The 24,112-nt window shown below is 41.0% G+C and overlaps 1 long non-coding RNA gene across 1 annotated transcript; it reads right to left on the bottom strand.

Annotated features, from left to right (window-relative positions):
* Positions 1-8,205: 8,205 nt before the first annotated feature.
* LOC138920099 (uncharacterized) lies at positions 8,206-13,992 on the bottom strand. Its single transcript, XR_011430775.1, has 4 exons — positions 9,699-13,992; positions 9,153-9,259; positions 8,693-8,836; positions 8,206-8,461 (listed from the first exon to the last, which is right to left on the bottom strand). It is a non-coding gene; the product is annotated as an uncharacterized lncRNA (long non-coding RNA).
* Positions 13,993-24,112: the final 10,120 nt, after the last annotated feature.

The following is a 24,112-nucleotide window of genomic DNA, read 5'->3' on the forward strand; positions in this document are numbered from 1 at the left end:
TGAAGGGAATTCTACAAAATACCTGCACACTACTCCTCCAAATTATCAGGTCATTAAGAACAAGGAAAATCTGAGAACTGCCACAGATCAGAGGAGTCAAAGGAGATAGGACAACTACAGGTATTGTGGTATCCTGGATGGAATTCTGGAACAGAAAAAAGACAATAGGCAAAAACCAATGAAATTCAAAGAAAGTATAGAGTTTCATTAATAACAATATACTCATATTGGTTCCTCCATTCTGACAGACGGACCATAGCAATGTAAGATATTGACAATAGGGGAAGCTGGGTGCAGGGTATGTAGGAACTCTATGTAGCATATTTGCAACATCTCTGTGAATTCAAAAGTGTTCTAACGTAAAAAGTTTAGAAGAAAAAATTTCTGAACCTAAATTTTTTAAAAGTCCTGGACTAGGTAAATTTTATCTCAGGAGAGTTTCCCTTTCTTTCCAAACCTGGAAAAGGTGTAAAGTCTTTCAGAGACTCTGGGTGCTGCCAGCCCCAGCTTTTCTGCTGCTTATCCTCTTACTCAGCATTTTTCAGCTTGAGTTCAATCCCCCGCATGAACCCTTTCCAGGCAGTTCCAATCATCACCAACTTCCCTGTCCTCTGAAATCTCCTCTGATGGGGCCCATCTCTTTCCAACTCCATGTTCAGTGACATTCTGTTGGTAGCTTGCCCTCAGCCACGGTGGAAGTATTTACACCATAGAAATTGGCAAATGATACAAATCAGAGCTTTTGCTTTCCGGAGAGCTAGCTTACCAGCATACCACTGCTTACTGTCTATGCCACTCACTTTAACATTTAATTCATTCTCTTTGCATTGTACATTGATATTTCATGTCACTGCTTCTAGGATAGGTAACAAGACGTCCTCAAGAGCCAACTTGCACAATCGAATATACTCCACTTGCTCTATTGCAAAACTGGCATGGCTGTTCAAAAGCTATCTGTGTACTGATGGGTCCAAAACCTCCGCCTGGGACACATGGTATACTTGGAGCACGGTGGGGTCCATTCTCCTAACATCTCTGGGGTTCTGCTTACTTAGCTGAAAAATAATACAATTGAAGGAGATGGTCTGGAATACTAAGTCCAGATTGAACATTGTTGAATTTTCCTGGGTCATTGAGTGACAAGGGCCAGTGCTTTCAATCCAGAGGATGGCATGGGGACCCAGTGGATGTTAATAAACAGTTCCATGATCAAGTAAGTTTGGGAAATGCAAATCCAACAGATTATTCTGACTACAAGATTTCTTAGTCTTTTATCTGCTTGATACATCGGGACATTCAGAAATGGGACGGTAGGGAGGAGCTCCAAATCCATGTGGATTTCAGACCTCAGGAACTGGCATACATATCAGTTTATTTCAGGGCACACAGGAAAAATGCAATCATCAAATTTAGATCTTAAGTCAGAAGACCATCTCATCCATTCCTCTGCTCATCCTTTCCCTGGGCTTGGGGTTGAAATGAAGAATAGAAGTGGGGCTGGGGAGGGGTGTGGGGGGGGGGGCAGGGCAGCCTGAACCTTCCAGCATTTGGACCATTGACTAGTTTTCAAATGGTTACACAGCCAAGGCAGAAGTCACAGAGGAAGAAATTTGTTCTTATCACTGCTGATGGCAAAAATTTATATTGCTCTTTTCTGTGATGTGACCTTGTTTACCTACACAATACTACAACCCTGTGAAGTTGAGGAGAGTGTTGTTCTTAATCTGTGTCCAGGCTATCAGATCCCAAGTTGACAGCAGTGCTGCAGACAGCCCCAATATTGCTCTTCTCCTTAAATGATCCTGTTTTCTCACTATTTGAATTTTAGAACTTCTTAAAGATTTCTAGCTATTTTGCTTTTCTGTGACTGACTGAACTGAAAAATAATGATGGTTAATATTTTTATTTTTAATGCTTTTATCTTTTGACAATTGTTTTTACAACTATTATCTCATTCTGCCATCACAAAAACTTGTGAGATAGACAGAACATTCTCATGTTACAGAAGGAAAAAATGCAACCAGAGTGTTCCAGAGGCCTCATAGCTGGTCAGAGCAAGGAGCATCTGAACAACAGCTCTCAGCCTCCACGGGATCCTGGAAGGACCTGGGGAAATGCCTGGAGTGCGGTGCTTGGGCCCCTCCCTTGAGACCCTGTTTTAAATGATCTGGGGTGTTGCCGGGGCGTCGGGATATTCTAACATTCTCCAGGCAGTTCTAGTGTGCAATTCTGACTTTCAAATGCAGATTATCTTCCATGAAGCGACCCTGTCATATTTATATAAATATTCACTTTCCCCATGTTTCTTCCAGCTTCTCTTTCAATCCTAATTTTGATGAGAAAGTATGAAATGTGATATTTTTATCTAAAGTTCTCCCTCCAGCTCCATGTCCCATTCCATATCAAACCATCCACAGAGAACATTCTGGAAACTTGATCGAAGTAGCTGAAGAGGCGTGAATTCACCCTGCCAAGTTTAGGGCCTAGTAAGTGAGATGACGTTTATAGACCAATAGCTATAAATACTCTTTTGAGGGATCCAACCTTTAGAATCTATCCTATGAAATATTTCTTCAAATGTGTAAAAATAAGAATATAAGAGTATTTACCACACAGCTAGTTGTAATAGCAGGACAATGAGAAACAACCCAAAATATCTATTAATAGGAGAATAGTCAAATTATGGCACATGGATCTTATAGAATATTAAACTATCATTAAAAATAGTGAGTATATTTTTATAAACTAACAAAGAAAAATGTTCTTGATATATTGAGTGAGAAAAGAAAATTGCAGAAAAATATTACAGGATGCCCAATATTTGTTTAAAATGTCTACTATGTGTTTATATCTTGTTTATATGCAAAGAAAAATTCTGAAAATACATACAACAAACCATTAGCAGTGGTTAGCTCTAAGAATTAGACAAGAGATGGAAGAGTGTCGGGGACACAAAAGGTTTTCATTTTTCTGTATTACTTGAATTGCTGTACTACAAATGTATGACATTTGTAATTTTTAAAAATTTATCTTTACAACAAAAAAAATAGCTTTAATCTTTGTAAAACGGTGAATGCCATATGGGGAGAGATCGTTTCTGCCCAGAAAATAGGGGCAGGCTTCAAAGAGGAGGTGACATCTCTTCTGGAACATGAAGCACAGCTTTGAAATGAAATGCAGCAGTGGGAAAGGGAGCATTCCAAAGGGAGAAACAGGGCGATTGGAGGCCATTCGGTCAAACCCCGAGGCACTGCCCTGGCCTGGGGGTTCCCCTGGAGAGGAGTCAAGAAGTGTGGTGAGGGGTCCTGGGAGAAACGGTAGGGGGAGGTCAGACCTATGGGGCCTCGAGTCCCAGACCTTAAGTTGGAAAACTGACCCATCCATTCCTCTGCTCATCCTTTCCCTGGGCTTGGGGTTGAAATGAAGAATAGAAGGGAAGGGGCTGGGACCCAGCCTGGACCTTCTGGCGTTTGGACCATTGACTAGTTTTCAAATGGTCACACAGCCAAGGCAGAACCCACAGAGGAAGAAATTTGTTCTTATCACTGGACAGTATGGGTAGAATTTATAAAGCCATCGAGTGTGTTTGAGCTCAGGAATGATGTCAGAGCTGTGGTTTTAGAAGTCTCCTCTAAAAAGCGTGTGGAAGAATAAGGGCGTCCACACGGGCAGGCCGTTCTCACAGTCCAGACGAGCTGTACCAAGCTGGGGGCAGCGTGAGCCACCACGAGGTCCAGAAGGGCGCCCAGTGCAGAGCTTATGCATGGAGGGGACTCGGACCCCCAGAGTTCAGAGGCCAACCAGGAGAGCACGAAAAAGGAGCGGGAGGTGTTGCCACCAAGGTCCCCGGAAGCAGAGAACTCCTGGCCATTCTCAGACAGAGCGGGCAGGGGTCTGCTGCGTCCGAGGGAATCAGGGGCAGTGAGATCACATTTCAGAGAAGTGCAAACACGAAGTAGAGATTTTCATCTCTTAACAACATTCACCGCTTGTAGGTCAGGCTATATTTTTTAAAAAATTATCTTGTCCCATTTACCTTTTCCTGGCAAATTCCCCCTTTCCCTCTTTCTTCCCGGAGCTCGACAAAAATTAACCAAACACAATTCCTCCGGGGTTGGACCCTGCCATCTCTGAGAGAAAGTAAAATATCCAGGCCCACAGAGCGTAAGCAACGTGTCCCCAACGCAACGGGGGAGAAATGATGGCTCGTGTGACTTTAAACTTTCTCCCTCTGCCGTCCTCCGGCCTTTGTTGCTTGTGCTCCGGGAGCGTCTTGGGCGAGGAGGAGAGAGGAGATGAGCGCTGGGAACACCTGTCTGTGAGCTGGCGGCAAGGCGGCGGGTCCCCGGCTGTGGAGGCGCCTGGTGACCCAGCAGGGCAGAGCCTCGCCTGTGTCTGCCCCGCGCAGCCAGGAAGAGCTCCGCTGCAGCCGATGACCTTGGAGATGCTGCTTTTCAAGTCGTTCTAGAAGAAGTTTGTGGCCAAAGGACTCCACATGCATCCGAAGTTCCTCCACCCTTCCCCCGAGGGCCCCAGACCGGGGGGAACACGCGGGACTCCGAAAAGGTGGATTGTGCTGCTGTGCGCAGCGCCCGTGTACACGGCTTAGTGCGTGTGTGTAACCTGCTGTGGGACATCCACACACAAATGATCAACGGCAAAAGGGCGGCAGAGAGGGCTTCCTGACCTTGACTTATTAAAGAGTTGAGTTCTCTGGACAGTTTGAACCGCCTCCTGGGCAATACCTTTCTTCTCATTCTAGGAAGAACAGACAACAGTGTTGAGAAGTGGGGCTCAGGGCTGGACTGAGAGGCCTTGAAAAAGGAATTGCATGTCCCTCTGAAGTTTGTCTTTCTTGGAAGACGGTGACAGTGAAATTATCTATGGACTCTGGGCCCTGAGAAAGACTCCAAGACCCCAAGGAGGCATCCACTGTAGGTCTGTTTCCAACGCTGTTGTTGTAAGAACATAGGAGACTTGATGCTGGACAGTGTTTTGTGGCTTAAATTATGTTACCTACGTCTTATTTTTTCATGAAGTTAGTATTTCACTTCTCTTGCCCTAATAATAATAGTACTAACATGAAAAATTTGCATTTGATTAAGGCCTTGGAATTTACCAAGTACTTTATCATAATTTATTTAAGTAAAATAACTTGATATTGAAATAAAAGCATAATTTATTTAAGTAAAATAACTTGACATTGAAATAAAAATTCTCTTCCTAATTCTCTGCATGAGAAATACTGATAATCTATAATTAGAAATAATCCTTAATTTTGAGTTCATTGCCCTCGAATTTACGTTTTCTGTCTGAGGGTTTCACTAACACGAGGTCCATCGGAACGGATTTACTCTGCAGAGTTTGACTGAAGAACCTCTGCTCTCTTCCATATGTTTAAAAACAGAAATTATCAGTACTATTGTAGGGGCATTAAAATATAGATAAAATTAGTCCAAAATGCTGGCCAAAACCAACTCCCTCTTATCCTAATTCCAAAAGTGGAAACCCCTCAAATTAAAGTCTAACACTCTAAACAGAAGATGAGTTAGGATCTATAGGAAGAAAACTATATTGTTTTCTACATAAAAATCAAAAACTTTTTATACTAGATAACAACACTATAGAGTTAAGATGAACTACAAAACTAGAAATATGTGCAATTTGCAATGCGTGTAACAGAGTTAATGCACAGAGGTCTTCGAGCTCCTCAGAAGAGGAGCCTGCCACAGAGGGTGTGACCTAAGGAAATGACAGGACCCTTCACAATCACTGCAGATAGCCAGGGGGCTTGGGAGGATAATTATAACAAAACTATCAAAGAAATACAAAGACACACAAAAATGACACATCTGAGACCGTCAGATTGGCAAAGGTGGACTCAGTCAAGCATGCCCATTTTGGAGAAATAGGTACTTGTATGCATCATTATTAGGATGGTAACAAATTTTTGGCCTGGTACACTTTGACCTAACAGAGCCGTTTCTGGACATTTATGTAACAAGACACTGAATTCACACTTAACATTTGCAAAAGAAACTATATGGTTTCTGTAAGAGGAGAGAAAGAGACAGAACCTTAAATTCGCCAGGTGATTCCGGCCCTGAGCCTCAGCCCCTTCAGACAGCAGGCATGTGCCAGGAGGGAGACTGGACCGCCTCTTCCCTTTGCTGGCCTCATCTCATCTCCAAAACTCTCGAATGGACAAGAGCATCTCGCTGTGCTGGGCTGGGGCCCAGTGTTGCAAGGTTAATGTGTTGCTCACCTTTCCCACAACCCATGACCCCAACCAAAATGCAAGCCAGCTCTTTCATCAGGTGCTTATTTGAGGAAACAACTATCTGATCTGATGCAGGAGGAAAATATGGCTGTGCTGGCCTGATTGGAGAGGCCACGTCTTTCTCCAGGATGGCACGACCCTGATTTTCCATGGTGACTTTGACTCCTCCCAAAGTTTGCTGTACAAGTTGCCTTTCCTGAAATCTCACATGACACGTGACTCCACTGAACAAGGATGTCTATCATGGTGGGAATTTCTAGTCGTGAAAATCTGGAAATACCCCTAGATCCATCAGCAGACATTTGGAAAACATTTTAAGGCATCATTCAATGAATTACTTGATAGAAGTAGATGATATCAAGCACTGTATTGATACGAAAGTAACTAATACATTGAGAGACAAAGGAGGTTATATAAGAGCAGAGATAATGTGACTCACGTCAAGTTTAATAAGTTTTGAGAATAAGTGAATATGTGAAACTGAGCATGTTCTGTGTTTGTGTGTGTATATGCTTATAGAGATGTCTAGAAGAATTTTTACCAAAATGGTAACTCTGTTATCTCTGTGTGGTAGGATTTAGAGCAAATGTAACATTTTGGATTTCATTTGTTTGATTTTTTTGTCTTTTACTTTTCTTGGTCATCTGAATTTATTATAATGAGCGTGTGTATATGTTAACACAGAAAAAAATAATTTTTCTTTATTTCCCCGAAAAAAGGGTAAACTGATACCAATAGGAGAATCTTCAAAAAGAGCTTCGCAGGACGTGCCTGCTAGTGAATGAGGAGCCATGTCTGCCAAGGGCCATAGGGAATTCCTGCAAATGACCCTGAAGCTCCAAAGAAAAACTCTTTTTTTTGTTTCAAGGTGCCCTAGCACTGAGTATATTTTATTTTATTCTCTTCCTAATTCTTTGCATAAGAAATACTGATAATCTATAAATAGGTATTAATTGCCAAGTACATTGCCAGAAATTGAAAATATGCAGATGAACCAAATGCGTTTCCCTGAAATCCTCAAGAAACTTTTGGGGACATAAACTCACAAACAAATAATACTGCTGATGGTAATCTGCTCTGCAGGGAGGGGCAATGACTGACTCCTGGAGCACTGAACTAAGGCTGCCCACAAGACGGCATTTGCTCTGGGTCTCCAGTGGACAGAGGTGAGGCAGATAAAGCAGAAAGAGAGGCATCCCGGGAAAGGGCGCCGGCCGAGTCGAGGCCAGCTGTGGGACGGGCGTGCTGTATTTGATGAACAGAGCAGAGAAGGGGGGCGGGGATCAAGCAAGGTGGAAGGGAATGTGGGGACCAGAATCCCGCTGCGCGGTTTGGATTTTATGTTGCTACGAGGTCTGCGACAGGAGGCTGGCAGAATCAGGTTTGTTCGGCTTGAGAGAAGTTCGGAAAGTCCCAGGGATGGGATCACTTCTGGCCTGCAGAGCTGTGGGCACGTCTCCGAGGCTGTTCCCCAGAACGCCGAGCTTTGAGGTTATAAGTCGTCGGTGAACATATATGTGAATGTGGATGAACGACCTAGATTCATGGAAATTGCCACTGGCTTGTAAACGCTGGCAAAAGTGAGAAACCAGTCTACACAGGTAGGGTGAATGTCCCCAGAGAAGGGGGACTGATGTGTGTCTCACTCCTGAGATGGACCGCGGCCTCCACCTCAGCTCAGCACGCCTTGCTCTTGTCGCCGAGGGCACTGTCAGATTTGAACATGCCCTTTCTGCTCCCTCCCTCTCTGCTCTTCTGCATAGCCCTTTTCACTGCAGCCCTGCTGTAATCTAAGTTCCTTTAAAAACAAAATAAAATTCTTAAGTGTCTGTCACCACAGCTCCTTGTAGTGAAAAAGGGAAGGTGTGGGTTCTTTGAAAGAAAAATGACAAGACAGAGTATTGGGTAACCCCAAGGTGTCGGCATGTAGGAGGTGAATTTATTCATCAAGAGAGATGGAAAACCCCGTCTGCCTTTCCAACTCCTTTTATAATAGGTTGTAATCACTGTTTGTGCCTTCGGGATATGGTGCTTGGAGTGAAAACCAGGCCCCTTGCAGCCCATGCTTAGGTGGAGGCTCGCACGACAGTGAGTAAACACCAGGACAATGGAATTCCACCAGACGGCACAGCGAGGCTTTCATCGTTTGCGGGAGTGACAGGTCGGGCTGGCTCCTGCGGCCTGGAGTGGAAGCACAATTACAAAGCTAAGGATCCGCAGGCTTGTTTGCAGAACTTACCTAGGAAACTGATACCCTCGGAAAGTGCCCCTTCATTCCAATGTCACTTCAGATAGGGCAGGTAAAAGGATTACTCTGGTGTGGCTGGCCCCCAGCCATTGTCTGCACAAGCCGACACTGAATGGGGTAACTTAACCCCCAAAGAGATAACCAACTGCTGTGTGTGTACTCACATTTACAACTGGCAATTCCCATGAAGTGGCGGGATGGTTTTCCGGAGCCTTTTGCTTCATTAACACGTTGGTAGCAGAATCTGAGATCGTACTGACCGAAGAGGGGGTATTGTGGAGAACAAGTCCAGGGGCTTGCCCTGATGCCTGTGAACCAAACCACATCCACCAGGGATGTGAGCATGGGAGGCGCCCACAGTAAGACAACACTCACTTCCCTCAGATTCCTTGTTTTAATTGTCAACGTGACTTAAAAATCTCAGTATAGTTTCTTTAAAGAAAAGTGTATTAGAAACCCCAAGGAAGAGAGAAAAGCAATGTTGAGGCTGTAATGTATTTTGCAGCTTTTGTTTTGATGGGACAGGTCCAAAAGCCCACTGTCTGACCGAGTCCTTGCTTGGCTTATGACTTTGAGGCCTTTAGGTACCCACCCCTGCCACCACCCCCGCCAGCTCAGACTCACCCCTCAGCAGCCAGCCCAAAGGCCCAAAAGAATGAAGCTCTCCAACTCTTAGCTGGACATTCTCAGGCTGATTTTAGACCGAATTGCATTTTATTGTGAGAAATCTTCTACAAAATAAATAAAGTTTATTATGTTTCTGAAATAGGGACATAAGGAGGAGAAAGTAAAGGTTATTCTTAATCTCACTATTCAGATAACCCTTGTTGACAGTTAAAAATTTTTTAAAGTAACATACTATATATACAGTGAAAAAAATTCAAACATTACGGAAGATAAAAATAATATTAGATAAAATCGACCTTCACCCCAAAGGTAACCACTGCTAACATTGCCTTGGGTTTCCTTCCAAAACAGAAATAAAGATGCATACAGCAGCAAGATATACATAGCCCTTTACAAGATGTATATTTAAAAAAAAGTATAACATCCATACTATTTTACATCTAACCCTTTTCACTTAATTATATGTCTTGAGAGTTGGCTGCCTCTGCTGCATATGGATCTACCGCACTCTTCTTAGTGACTCATTCTATGCATGCATCATACCTGATCTGTCCAGCCTCGCACGAGACACTTGGAAGAACCACATGGATGGCAGGCAAGAGACATAGCCCCCAACACCCCCGCCTCAGTTCCTTCATCTGCAAAATGAGAATAGCAATAGTAAATGAGTGGATACATGGAAAACACTTAAAGAAGTATCTGAAACCTAATAAGTCATCATCATCATTATTAGCTATTAGTATCAGTGTGGTTTACCGTTAGAAACTTTTTAGATAAATATTAGCCATTGTTGTCAGTGTACTTTCCAGCTAGAAACTTTTTAGGTAAGTCTCAAAGATGTCACGATTAAAATTAGACCAATCTGAGAGCCCATCTCGTATTTTTGAGCTAAGCCCTTCAGAATACCTAGAAAAATTGAAATATCTGTGACCCGTTGTAGTGACAAAGTGACATTTTCTAAAACACAAGAAAATCCCCCAAATGAAGCCACAGCTTGAGTTCTGTTTTATGAAACAGCAGACAACAATATCGAGGGACAAGTTACTGAGGAGAAACAGAGGAGAATACTGTAGCCAATTGACAATGCAAGGAAAATCGTGGTGGGCAGAATGTAATTACCTGAACTGGAACTCGGCCAGGGTGTCTCTTTGCCCAGCAGAAGGAAATTAGACCAGATGTCTGGGGGAAAGGGTTTAGTTTTGGCCAACATTTCCCAAGATAATCTTTCCATCAGCAGTAAGGTCATTATATCCAGGCATTAAGGAGAACCATAGAGGGTCGGGGCTTAGAGGAACAAACCCTAAGAGATCGGTTAGTTCAGCCCTTCATTCTACAAATGAGAGATTAACTGACTTCCCCGAGTAACAAAGCCAGTTAGCGGAAGAGCCAGGGTTAGCCGAAAAGTCTCTTAACACCCAAACCAGTGTTTATTCCAGAACATTCCACTGGCTTATTTGTACAGAGTCCTAGGATACCCATTAGTACTCAAAAATAAGGCAAGACATATGTGAATGGGGGAATAATTAAGAGTTCTTAAATTAGCTCCTATAAGTGACGTCATATAAATATTTAACGACCTCAGAGATTAGGACACTTTTGTTGTTCTTGGAGGGGGTGTGATTTAATCTGCCTGACATCCTAGGGGTCCTCCTCTGAGAGGGAGGCTAAAGGATGGCGTTCTAAGCCTCCATTCCACCCTGTCCCCTGCTCAACCTCAGCAATATTGCTGCTGCAACATTTTACATGGTAGATGGTTTCACATAAAATGTATTGATATAAGGTTCCACTGCTAAAACAAAAAATTTTAATGCCATTGTTTTTGGCATAGGAGCCCACTGCTACATAATTTTTAAAATTTCATTAGGGGATTTGAGTGATCCAAAGAAATGCAACAGATGTCCAAGTAAGTTGAGCTTTGAAAGAGTGGCTTTCCCCCTCACCATTTTTCCGTTAGCACGATGACCCAGTATTTCCAAAAAGCATTTGCTGGGCATCCACGTGATTTATTTAAAGCCAGCCAATAAGGAGAGAGAAGCCAGAAGTTGACACGCTTTGCAGGTGAAGGCACAGATCTTATCCCCACAGTGTCACTGGCCCAGGCAGCCATTCAAAGTATGCTTCGGTACATTTTTGGGGCAATCGTTTCTTAAAGTTTGACAAAGGATAAGATGGAAAAGTTCTTGAGAGCCGTTGCACAATGATGTGACAATAGTTATGACTGAACTGTACAGGTAAAAACGGTAAAGATGGGAAGTTTCACGTCACGTGTTTTTTTACAATTAAAATTTTAAAAAAAAAATTTCAAGGGAAAAGTGTGCCCTTCTTTAGTTTTTTCTCCTTCCTGTCAGCTGGGATGCAGAAGTGATGTCTGATGCTCCAGTAGCCATCTTACACTATGCAATGATAGCCAAACGCTGAAGATGATGGGGTAACAAGATGCTGTGCAAGGAGCAACAAGATGCTGTGTAAAGGAACCGAGTCTCTGGCATCCAGAACTGTGCCATCCCTGCATGGCCTACAGCTGGGTCTCTTTTATGTAGGAGAGAAATAAATTTCTATTATATCTCGTTAACAAAAAGATTGCCAAGGGAGGTATTTGCATCACATGCATCAAATGTATCAAGACAGTGAGGTCATAATCCCAAATCACTTTATCTTATTTATTTTGTTCTAACAGGGTTATGATGCAGAGCAGTGCTTCTCAAAGTGTGGTCCCTGGACCACACCATCAGCATCACCTGGAACTTGTTAGAAATGCCCCCAGATCTCCTCACTTAGACATGCTGGCTGCTGGACTGCATGATCTGTATTTTAGCCATCCATCCAGAGAATTCTGATGCCTGGGAAACTAAGAACACCGTTCCCACAGAGGGAACACAGAGAAGTCCTGTTCGTACAGTGTCAGGGTTAGGAGTTGGGGGTCTGCAGTCAAGAGTCCTGAGTCTGAATCCCTACCACTTAATAGCTCTGTAGCGCTAGAAAAGTGGCTTGACCTCTTCAAGCCTCAATTTTCCCACCAGTGAGATGGAGAATTAACATACCTATATCCTAAGATTGTTGAGACGATCCAACAGCATAATTTGTGTAAAGCTCTTATTCTGCAAATGTTTACTCTTAAACGCAGGATCAATAATTCTATCTTACTAGTGTTTCACGCTCTATGAAGCCTCATGACTTGACAAAAAACAAGCATGATAAACAGATCGGAGAACAACAGAGGAATTTTGGAGAAAAGGAATTAATAGAACTAAAATAGTGCTGAAATCACTTGCCAAGAAAAAAACAACAAATTAAGAAAACAACAGCAACAATATTAATAATAATAGATAACATTTGTTAAATGCTTACCATGTGCCAGACACTGTCCTAACCGCTTTGCGTGATGAGCTCATTAAATCTTCCTCACGTCCGTCTGAGGCACGTGCTATAATTACGCTTGTTTTACAGACGAGGAAACAGGAACAGAGAGGTTAAGAGATGAGCCCAAGATCACACAGCCAGTGAGAGAGAAAGCCAGATTCCATCGCAGGAATTTCGCTCTGAAGTCCATGTTCTTAACCTTGGCCCTCACATTCCTGGTATATTCTGGCTTCTGTTCAGGGGAGTAGTAAATGGAATGATGGCCTCTGACCCAGGTTACAAGGAAGGGAAAGTGCAGTTCACCGGTTTTTTTGAGCACTCACACAGTGTGAGTGCCTCAGTTTGGAGCCTCCTAGAAGTGTCGCTGAGGCAAGGATTTGAGTGTAGTTTATTTGGGGTTGTAGGAAATACTTACAGGGAAAGAGAGAGTAACACAGAGAAGGGAGAGCAGGCTGGCGACGTATGTCGGCAACCGGCTCGCAATCCCACAGGGCCACCTCTGCAAAACCTGCTCGTGGAATTATGCCACCCGAAGGGGAGCAAGAGCTCGGACACCTACCCTCCAGGTCCCGGGAGACAGTGAAGGAGGGCTGCCCCAGGGGTGTTAATTGCCTACTGCTTCTGACTTCTTGCCATGCTGCCCAAAAGCAGAGCAGCCCTCCAAGATTTCAAGAAAAAAACCTCGAAGTTAAATTTGCTTCTTTGTACAGTAACATTGTCAGGGTCAGTAGTTTCCACCCTTGAGTTTCCTCAGAATCCTTAAGACTCCTCAAAACACAGATTGCCGGCCTCATCCCCAGAGCTTTGGATTGAATTGGTCCAGATAGGGCCTGATAATTTGCATTTCTAACAAATTTCCGAGGATGCTGATGTAGCTGGTTGGAGCCACATGCTGTGAGGTCATCGGGTCTCCCAGCCCGGAGGGACTGACACAGGCTCCTGAAGAAGCCACTATACAAATTGTGTGTCTGTGTGTGTTTAACAGGAATATTTGAAAAAGAAACGATAAATCACTCACTGACACACTTTGATCCTAGAACTTCAAACTAAATAATAGAAATGAGCCTCCCCCTTAGCTGATCACCCCTCCCTTTCAAAGAGCTATCGTGGCCAGGCACACAGTGGTCCAGAAGTCCATCTTTTTCTGCTCCCTGAGAAATACAGTAATTCCCCATCTCTAATAGAGCTCTCTTACAGAACCTAAAACCATACGATGTCTAAGAAGAAAATATGCTTGCACTGCAAAACTACATCCTTGTTTGTTTTCTTTTTTAAAAGTGAAATTGTAAATTTCTTTTTCACTCGAAAAGAGCCATCAAGAACTCATTCTTCTGTTAGGTGATCCTGAATGCCCCACATTTCAGAGAAGCCAGCCCCTCAGGCCACGGTTTGTGCAGACTCTGTGCTAAGACTACAGTGGGCTTATGCAGGACAATAATCGATATTTTGATGAAACTGGAAATTATCAAAAACCTATCTTATGGTTTGCTGAATACTACACAGAGAAATCATCTTAAATTAGCAATTTCCAGAATCAACAATGTATCACTTTACTAATCCAAAAAAGAAAGTTGAGTTTTAGTAACTTAAGAAGGCACTGAGAGATGCTCCTGTGCGTCCACTTTCCCGGCGCAGGGGTGAGGGCTGACCGATGACTAATCATCCGTCCTCCCACTGGGCTGTTTTGCGTTTGATGTCAGCCCGAGACCCCGAGTTAAGAAGTGTCACCCTAAAGAAAAGATCACAGTACAAAGCATTTTATTTCATCATAAGAACTTCTTGAAACAACTGCTCAAGAGCTGAAACCACTTAGAAGAGTTCTATTGCCTCTATATTATTTTTCTGCATTTCTGCTGGAAATTAAATTTCACAAATTGACAGTTATTACAAATCTAATACTAGCAATATTAAATGAATGTACTGAAGAAAGTAGGGAAATTTTTCATCTCAGTCCTCAGACTTTCTTGTGCGTTTATTTGAAGGTCACTTAAGACCAGTTGACAGGTAAGAGCACTGAACGGAGTTGTTCCTTTGTATCGACTGGCTTAGTTTAGCGATTATGATCATTTCTATTATTTCACTTTGCATTGTTATTAGAAATACTGTGGTACATTATCCTTGTGCCCTAAATATTAATTATTGTTAATTGGAACAGAATTGTATCAGTCTTAACTGAAAGCTGTGCTGATTTTTAATCACCGAACCCTCATTTAAAAAAGTAGAAAAGTCACAGTGGTTTGCTAACTTGATTAATTTGATTTGAATCACTATTCTTTAAAGCCAAACATAAGTTTTTCTTCAAATAAAAATTTTCGATCTATATTAAACCAGTGCTGCTTATAACTTTATGAAACTACTCAAACAGGTAAGAGATTTCCTTTTTGTCAGATAAACTCCACATTATTTGGTATCTGATTGTCCTAAGATGCCTATAAAAATTAAAAACACTCCTTTTCTGCGAATAGTTGGTTGATCCAATGTCCTTGCTTATTTAAGAGAGAAATAGATTTTGTTTCAAAACAGTAAATCTATGTAGCTATAAGCAGAAGAAACTCATGGCCGGCCTATCCACTGATCTGATGCAAACGGATGGAACTAATAATGTGAAATAATAAAAAATATTGTTTACTCTCAACAACATTGCCCACATAATGTTACCCCGTACCACTGTTCATTTAGTGCCCTTCAGTGCTAGTTTTCTCTGACTGGAAGAAGCCTTCAGGACAATGGACTGATTTTGTTTAAAACATGGAACTTGCTGTGTGTCAAGTTACTCAAGGACTCCTTATAGGAGAATGAAAGCTAAGCATGAAAGAACAAGAAAATCTTTCTTAGCTGGAAGTTTTGCAATTGACTTGCATGCTTTTGTGGTGGTTTCTTACGAGGCAAATTTGCTTCCATGTAATTTGTCTGCACAAATATCACCAAGGAAATTCCTAGACACTTGCTACCTATCTATATGGAGCAACTTGTCTTTCAAAACCTTAAAGAACGCCTTGATGTTCATGGTGCTCTCACCACCTGCCGTGGGAGGGAAAGGTAACAGCTGTATGTGAAAAATTAGACCTAGAACCTACTTCTGATCCCAAATCGCAGGGCAAATCAGCAAAATTGGTGCATTCAAAATACGATTATCTTTTAAAGTCGAACATGCACTTACCATGGAATCCAGAAATCTCACTCCTGGTTATTTGCCCCAGTGAAATGAAAAATCATATTCACACAAAAACTTATGGTAATGTTTACAGCAGCTTTAGTCGTAATTGCCAAAAACTGGAAACAATTCAAATGCCCTTCAGTAGATGAATGGAGAAACAAACTGTGTGGTACCTCTATACCACAGGAGGCTGCTCCACAGGAAAAGAAAGGGAACCACTGATACATACAGCCACATGGCTAACAACCAGTATCTTGTGCTGAGTGAAAGGAGCCAGACTCAAAACACCATGTATTATATGAATCCATTTATTTTTCCATTTTCCATTTTGGAAAAGGTTAAAGTAAAGGGACAGAGAACACCTCAATGGTTGCCAGGGCTTGGAGTGGAGGAAAGCATTGTCTCCAAAGGGAAGGGTAAAGGAATTTTGGAGGGCGGTGGAACTATTCCATTTGTTGATTGTGGTGATGGTTATATGATTATTTGTCAAAGCTCACAAAACTATACACCAAAAGAGTGGATGTTACTATATGTAAATTATACTTAATTTTTTAAGAGTTTATCTTTTTAGAGCAGTTTTAGGGTCACACAAAAACTGAGACGAAGATACAGAGACTTCCCGCATACTCCTTGCCCTCACACACGCACACCCTCCTCCACAATCAGCCTCCCCTTTTATCAACATCCTTAACCAGAGGGGCACACTTGTTGTGTTGACTAACCTACACTGACACATCATTATCACCCAAAGTCTGTAGTTTAAATTGGGGTTCACTCTTGGTGGTGTACATTCTGTGGGTTTGGACAAATGTATAGTGACGTATATGCACCATTATAGTGTCCTACAGAGTAGTTTCACTGCGCTAAAAATCCTCTGTGCTCTGTCTACACTTTTTTAAAAAAGAATTATTTTCCTACAATAAAAAAATTTTCGCTTGCTCCAGGGGGCGTCAATCTACCTTTCTGCTCCTCCATCACCTGGAGAATATTGACAACAAAAGAATTTCTAAGTTTTTTCATTAAATTATCCCCCCTCATTCTAGAACCATTCTAGAACCCATTCTAGAAGTTCATTAGGATGAGACATATTGTTTCTCTACAATACATCCAAAAACATGTCCAGCCTTGTTCAGCACCTTCGGTAAGAGGGAGCTGACCTCTCCCCAAAACACAGAGTCACCTAGGACTTTGCTTGTCTTAGGCAGCCCATCCTTATGTGAGCTATTTTAGGAACCTGATCACACTCTTGCTACACCTGGAACCTCTGAGTTATGCCCATGAATGCTGCTGTCCAGCTGTAACCCCTTCTCGAACTTGGCCTGCGGAATATTGGAACCTACTTAAAAGGCTTTGCACTGATCTCCACTAAATGCCATTTTGCTACGTTCTGCTTCAGCCAACATGTTGAGTCTCTGGTCTAGCTGCCCGGGTCACTACTGGCAAACTTGATCAGAAGCCACCTATGTCTTCACTCACCTTGATGACAAAAATGTTAATCCATCAAATCAAAGTGATGGTGAGATATCACTTCCTGTCCACCAGATAGGAAAAAAAAAAAAAAGATGTATATTATCAGACAGGATTCAGACTATGCGTATCCCTTACGGTGTTGGCAGAATTAGAATTAGGTAAAAACTTTTGGAAGGTAATTTAGTTGTAGCTAAAGGCCAAAGTTGCAACTAAGGCTTTTGCTCCAGCAATTTCCCTTTCAGGGAGCTGCCCTAGAAAACGACTCACACGTGTGCAAAATTGTATACGCAAGAATGTTCTTTGCAGAAATATTTAAAAATAGCAAGTAATAGGAAACAATTTATGGGGGTTGTTAAATAAATGTTTACACGCTTGTACTAATAATAAATACTTGGATACAACTTACCATGTGCCAGGCATTGTTCTAGGACTTTCCCTGCATTGTTTCATCTGAGTTGTGTATTATTATTATCTCCATTTCACAGACGAGGCAGCTGAAGCACAGAGTTTAAACCACTTGCCCAGGGTTATGTTACTAGTCTGTGGAAGAGCTGGGACCCCGTCAGGCCCCAGTGTACACACTTTACACCACTGTCACTTGTGCCTCTGCAGACTGGAATACATAGAAATCCTTCAGGAGAATAAGACAGGCCCACATGAAATGACATAGGAGTAGTTCTAAGACTCATGACTTGCAGCAAGAGGGTCTGAGACACATTGTTACATAAAAAATGAGGTCACTGAAAAATATATGGAGTTCTATTCTACTTGCATCGGAAAAAGACAGATATAAGTAGAGCTGGAAGAGAAGGGAAGGACTTCGAGGTTTCCTCTGTTAATTGTTACCAATTATTTTACAATGAAAATATATTTGTTTTGCTAGTGTCAAGGCGCAATAAACAGAAATAAAGAAATAGTAAAGAAGAAAGGATGTTAAACCAGATAGGATCTAGCGTGACCTTGTGGCATTTTGCTAGAGGTCTTCACCGTGGCAGTGGGTGACGACTAGGGTAAAAGGATTAATTGTATGAATCCGTCATTTTTTTCTTTAAACGGAGTTAATGAAGTATAATTCATATACTACAAAATTCATGAATTTTAAGTGTACATTTTGACGACTACTGACAAGTGTACATGCTGTGTAATCACCAGCATAGTCATGAAACAGAAGACTCCCATCACCCCAGGATGCTCCCTCGTGCCCTTTGCCATCAATCCTTTACTGCCATCCTCAACTCCAGCAACAAGTGATCTACATTCCGTTGCTCTATTTTTGCCATTTCTAGATTTTCTTGAAAATTGAATCATACCATATATAATATCTGTGTCTGCCGTGTCTCACTTCTTTCACTTAGCACATTGCTTTTAATATCTATTTTGTCACTTGTATCAGTAGTTTATTCTTTTATTTTGCTGAGTAGCCTTCCATTTTATGGATATACCAACAAATGGTGTTGAAAACCAGATATCCAGGGCCCAGCCCCATGGCTGAGCGGTTAAGTTCATGTGCTCTGCTTCAGCTGCCTGGGGTTCACCAGTTTGGATCCTGGACATGGACCTACACACCACTCATCAAGCCATGCTGTGGTGGCATCCCACATAGAAGAACCAACTAGGATATGCAGCTGTGTACTGGGGCTTTGGAGAGAAAAAAAAAGGAGGAAGATTGGCAACAGATGTTATCTCAAGGCCAAAAAGCAAAAAAAACCCAAAAAATCCTCGATACCCACATGTGAAAGAATGAAATTGGCCCCTTATCTTACACCATACACACATACACAAAAATCAACTCAAAATGGATTAAAGACTTCAACACAAGCCCTGACATTATAAAAGTCCTAGAAGAAAACATAGGGGAAAAGCTTCTTGACGGTGGCCTTCACAGTGATTTTTTGGATATGACACCAAAAACAGAGGCAACAAAATCGAAAATAAAAAAGTAGGACTACATCAAACTAGAAAGCTTCTACACTGGTTAGAAAACAATCAACAGAATTGAAAGGCAATCTACAAAATAGGAGAAAACATTTGTAAACCATATATCTGATAAGGGGTTAATATTCAAAATATGTAAGGGACTCATACAATTCAATAACAAATCACAAATAGCACAATTACCAAATGCGTAAAGGACTTGAATAGGTTTTTCTTCAAAGAAGACCTACAAATGCCCACAGGTATATGAAAAGGTGCTCAACATCATTATCATCAGAGAAATGCAAATCAAAAGCACAATGAGATCTCACTTCACAGCTGTTAGGATGGCTATTATCAAAAAAACAAAAAATAGTAAGTGTGGACAAGGATGCGAAGAAATCAGAACCCTTGTACACTCTTGTTGGGAATACAAAATAAAGCAGCTGCTATAAGAAACAGTATGCAGGCTCCTCCAAAAATTGAAAATAAAATTAGCACGTGATCCAGCAATTCCACTTCTGAGTGTAAACCCAAAAGAACTTAAATCAGCATCTCAAAGAGGCATCTGCCCTCCCATGTTCATTGCAGCATTATTCACAATAGCCAAGATAGGGAAACAACTAAATGTCCATTGAAGGATGAATGCGCAAAGAAAATATGGCATACACACGCAATGGAATATTATTCAGCCTTAAAAAAGAAGGAAATCCTCCTATTTGAGACAATATGGATGGAGCATGGAGGATACTACACTAAGTGAAATAAGCCAGTCACAGAAGGACAAGTACTGCGTGATTCCACTTATATGATATATTTAAAATAGTCAAACTCAAACACAGAGACTAAAAAGGCAAGAATCAGCCATTTTAAAATCTGTTTATTAATCTGGTCTTTCATCCTAGTAATTATATGACCATCCAGCTCACAAAAATATCCTGAGACATCTTCAAACTCCTTCTTGACCCATTGATAAAATGTAAGTTCAAATCCTGACTTCCCTCCCTGTAGTGGAGTGATTCGAGCAAGAGGCTTAACCTCTCCAGACCTCAACTTAATTATTGCTAAAGCAAGGACGAAAATAGTTCCCACTTCATAAGAATGTCAGGAGATTTAAATAAGAAAATCCACCTAAAGCACTTACAATGGGGCCTGGTGTATAGTAATGATTCAGAAACAATACTTTCTGAAGTATGAAGATCCTCCCACTCTTTTACAAAAGGGAGTGAGGCCAGTTTAAAGTGACTTGCTTGTAATGGCCCATATTGACTCCTTGAAATTACTCAACTCCCTTCTCAGTGTCCAGGGACCACGTATCAGCCCATGTCCCTTTTTTCCTATTTCCCTCACCTCTGTCGCTTTCCATGGTCTCTCAAAAGTGGTTAAAACCAATGGCTTTGTTTTCATGAGTCCTTAGTTCCAGGATGTAGATTGTCTGATTCCAGAAAATGAAACACATTAGAGTGTTAAAGAATTGGACTCCATATGTTCCATGCTGTCCTGCCAAAGTCATGAACAAACACAGGCCATAATGGTTAGAAAATATAATGAAAAGAAAATACCTCCTTCTGAATAGATCAGATATATGAAAATACATTGAAACCCTCTGCTATTAGAACTAATAGTTCCTTGAAATAATAGGTTAAATTATAAATATAGTCTTTTTAAAATTATACATGCATACGTTTGTCTTTTAAAAAAAAAAAGAAAAAGAAAAAAGAAAAGAAAGGAGGGAAGAAAAAAGGGAGCCAGAGCTTTTTTCTGAGAATGGATTACCTGGAGTTGTACATTATCTTTTGCCATAAGCCACACTCACAACGAATTATCTAGAAGTCTAGCTTTTATTTTATTAAAGTGCAATGAGAAATTGAAGACACTTGTTAAATTATCAGAATACAGAAAAATTGACAGACTTTTGTAACTTTTCCAGACTTGGAGTGTTATCTAATACACATCTAAATCAACCATTTCTGAGTGACTTGCCTTCATGAATTCTTTCAAAAGTGTTCAGTTTGATTTTCCTTTATTTTCACATTTGTGTTTCATTGGTTTTCACAGTGTTTAATCAAAGTATACAAATGTAATAACAAGCACAAAAGGTCTAAAGCAATTTGGAAACAAGCCCAATGACTCTTGATGACAACAGAACGTAACTGAAGGAGGCAGAAATGTATAGATACTGTAGGACTGTGCTGTCCAATACGGCAGACACTAGCATATGGGGCTATTTAAATTTTAATTAATTAAAGTTAAATGAAATGTAAAGTTCAGCTCCTCAATCCCACTAGATACACTTCAAGTGCTCAATTGTCACATGAGACTGGTGGCTTCCATATTGGACAGGGAGGATAAGGAACATTTCGTCATGGTAGAAATTTCTTTAGGAAAACGCTGGTCAAGAAAGTAATCTACTGTGCATGTGCATTTGCAATGCCTTTGGCATTAGTCAGTAAGTATTTTAAGGGGAAGAAGATGGTAAATTAGTGCAGTGAATCATTTAAGAACAGATCAGTTATGAAAGTTTCCCTAAATTAGGTGTTCGAGAATGCACACTATGGGAGGTTCTTGATTAGATTTGTCAAAAGGACGTAGGAGTCAAATTGAAGAGGTTCTTGCTGGCCTATGACAGAGCAGTCCGGACGCCAAAAAAATAAAGTGTGCATTAAATTGAAACACATCAAATATATGAAAATAGATGAGTACATAATGTTAAAGAAAACCTCGTTAGTTATGATCGGTAGTTGCAAAAGGCAAGAATTTGTTACTCGGAAAATACATCAATGGAAAAAAACAGAATTAGGCTTTCTGTATTTCAAGGTAACCATATAGTGAAAAAAGTTCTCCTTCATAGAAGAATTCTAGCTAATCAATACAGACGGAGTTAGAAAATCACTGTTGTGTACGCCTTAGTGAAATAATGGATTTAGGCAGAGCTGTGTTTGTACATGTGTAACCCTGGCTAGGGAGAAGAAATGCGTAGCATTGGCCAGTTTCTGTGGCGCAGACACTCCACCACGGCTGATTTCAAACTACCAACCAGAGCTGGGAAGAGATGCAGTTGGTCAGCATTTGTGAACTGCCACAAGGGGTACAAACAGGTGTGAGCTGGCTCCAGCACACCACTAGATCTAAGTAACGCTCATTAGTGGACCTTGTTTGCTGAAATTTTGATAAAAACCATTATGCTGATGTATCAGGCTGACAATGCCTGACAAATATTATAGGCCTCATGTTATGCTGCAGGGTCCCATAGATGAAGCATCGTTATGAGGAAAACACGAAAGCCTTAATCTAATCAAACTTCCAGATCTACCACCCAGTTTATAGGAAAGAGCAGGGATAGAGAAACCCAGTAAAAATCACCACAAGGAAGGGAGCAGGCAAACCCAGAAAGGAGAACGTTCTGCAGCTCCAAAGACCCAGAGTATCCAACAACCACTAGAAAAGAAAAGGAGAGAAAGTAAGAGAAAGGGAAAGACACAGAGGAGACTCTAAAACAGATAAAAGATACTTAAAGCCTGTAACCAGACGTAATGTAGTGTGTGATTCAAAACAAGCAACGGGGCAGCAATTGGGTAAATTTGAATGTGAACGAATATTAGATGATACTAAGAAATTCTTCTTAACTTTTTAGATTTAATAATGGTGCAATAGTCAGATTTTCAAAAAGCCCTTATTAGTTAAAGACGTATTTATGCTAAAGTATTTATGGCAAAATTATATGATGCCTGAGATTTGCTTGAAAATATTCCAACAAAAATAAAATATAGAGGGGAAAAGAAAGCTGAAACAGACTGGCAATAATTTTTAAAGCTGGGTTATGGGTACATGTGGGTTCGTTATACTATCTAATTTTGTGTATGTTTATAAGACTCTATTTTAAAAAAATTTAAGTAAACTTTCCATTAAACATTCTAAATATGAAATAAAAGATGTTTTCAGGAAAAGAGGAAGTAAATTTGGCTTTCTCTGTATGGTGAGATAGATTATGGGAGATTACAATTTTCTCCTTTGTACTTTTTGCATTTTCCAAAATTTCTGTAATAAACATTTATTACTCTTGAATCAGATATTTCTAAATACATTTAATTTTTTAAATCCAAGGGGAAAAAAAATCAGTTCAGTGGATGAGATTTTTATGGCAAATTCTCCTCCGACAAAAAATGGGTTAATGATGTTAATATTATAAGCAAACAAAAATTATTTAAATTCTCCCAAATTTTCTTCTAAAACATTTCATTACGTGATGAGGAAATCCATGTCTTTTTCATTTCTAATTTTCTAAAACACTGGGAAAATGCAATCAGAGCAAAAGCCACTGTTTATTAATAGTTTCTTAATGTTTCCACCACCAACATGGTTCCCCCCCCAAAAGCAGTGGCGGCCACCATGACAGGGACACTTTCACTTGCTCTCTAGTAGATTTGTGTGCTCTCCACAATTCTTCTTTCTCCACCTGCCTCCTTTCTTCCCAGTCTTTCCTCTTCCATTTTTAACTTGAGTTTGTGGAACCACTGGATTGAAGTGGGAAACACGGTTGGAATGCCAGCTTGGCCACTCACAGAACCGTGGGCTGCTGCAAAGTGGGGCATCAGACACCGAAACAGTCCACTACTGCCAACACGTGCTAAGGTGTGGACGCCCCAAGTGAGAGAGCGGCGTTCTGATGGGAACGGAGACTTCAATCCTCGCAGCCATGAAGGTAAAATTTTTAAATGTGGAAGAATTAGGTAAGATTACACCATGAATGTATGCATAAATACATGTACTCTAGGGAACCATTAGGTAATTTACAGATCATGTAAATTATGTCACACATGAATTATAAATTATGAAACCATTTCCTGTTAACTGAAGATTTAGCTTTGCTTCCAGAAAAACTTACCTTCCTCCCTAGGAATAATTTCCTCCCTGCAGACGCTGGCTAATGACTGATCATTTACTACCCACCTGCACACTCAGGGCCTGTCTTTGTAGGTCCACGAATGACTCTAGAAGCGTGGCTTATGCCCAGCAACAAATATGGAATGAATTAGACAGCAGTAACTGGTTTCGC

Source organism: Equus caballus, chromosome 22 (genome assembly GCF_041296265.1).
Source record: "Equus caballus isolate H_3958 breed thoroughbred chromosome 22, TB-T2T, whole genome shotgun sequence".
NCBI classification, from domain to species: Eukaryota; Metazoa; Chordata; class Mammalia; order Perissodactyla; family Equidae; genus Equus; species Equus caballus.